Source organism: Aplysia californica, unplaced genomic scaffold (assembly GCF_000002075.1).
Source record: "Aplysia californica isolate F4 #8 unplaced genomic scaffold, AplCal3.0 scaffold00309, whole genome shotgun sequence".
In the NCBI taxonomy this organism is placed as follows: Eukaryota; Metazoa; Mollusca; class Gastropoda; order Aplysiida; family Aplysiidae; genus Aplysia; species Aplysia californica.
The window spans coordinates 805,366-806,441 of NW_004797579.1; positions in this window are offsets into that span (position 1 = coordinate 805,366).

A 1,076-nucleotide genomic window follows, 5' to 3' on the forward strand; every position below is an offset into this window, starting at 1 on the left:
TTCTTCTTCTTCTTATTATTGTTTTTGTTGTTGTTGTTGTTGTTGTTTTTGTTATTGTTTTTGTTGCTGCTGCTGTTGCTGCTACTTTTGATGACGATGATGATGACGATGATGATAAGGAGGAGGAGGAGGAGGAGGAGGAGGAGGAGGAGGAGGAGAGGGATAGTTAGAGGGCCAGAGGTATGGTGAAATTATTGCTTGCTTGACTGTTTGATCGTTTGTTTGCTTGTTTGTTTGTTTGTTTGTTTGTTTGTTTCAGTATAGAGAATCACATCGACACAACAACAGTCATTTAGGCAGGCAAAAGTCAGGACAGGCAGACAGCAACAGTGTAGAGGGAAACAAAAGATGTAGGACGGGCCAGATGCACCCTCCAAACACCCAGGAATCAGCAGACTTTTCGAATTGTTGTTTGAAAGAAAAACAAAACTGAATCAATTCATTCCTGTTCATACAAAGTCGACAATTTCCATTCCCTGTCGCCTGAGATCAAACATGGCACTATATATATATAACAATCACATTTATTGTGTTGTGGACATTCCTAACATTTAAGAAGGTTATACTATTGTGTTATGGACATTCCAAGACGTACTTTTCAACCAGGCTCCGGCACCTTCCCTCTCATTTTTATTAAGCAAACACCCTCCCCCACACCCACAGACCCTTTTCTTTTTCTTTTTTTTTTAGAAGAGGGTTTTACGGCGCTCGCAACTGCATAAGGTCATATGAGCACCAGAAGATTAGAGGTGTTACAAGAGAGTAACAAACATAAAAAAGTAAAAGGGGATACAAGGACGATAGATGTTTGATAGGACAGAAAAAGCGGCAAACCACACCAGAGCACCCGCAAACCACCCACTCTTTTTCTTCATCTTCAAAAATCAAAAATAAAAACACATTTTGTAAAAAAAGAAACATCCAGCCAATGAACTTGTAACGGTTTAAGGCTCTCCGGCAATGCTTGGGGCGATATCGTGTGACCTCTAGACCCTGGATCAATGACCCCTTCGTGAGTGTCATGTTCAAAAAGGACATCTCTTTCTCTCTCTCTCTCTCTCTCTCTCTCTCTCTCT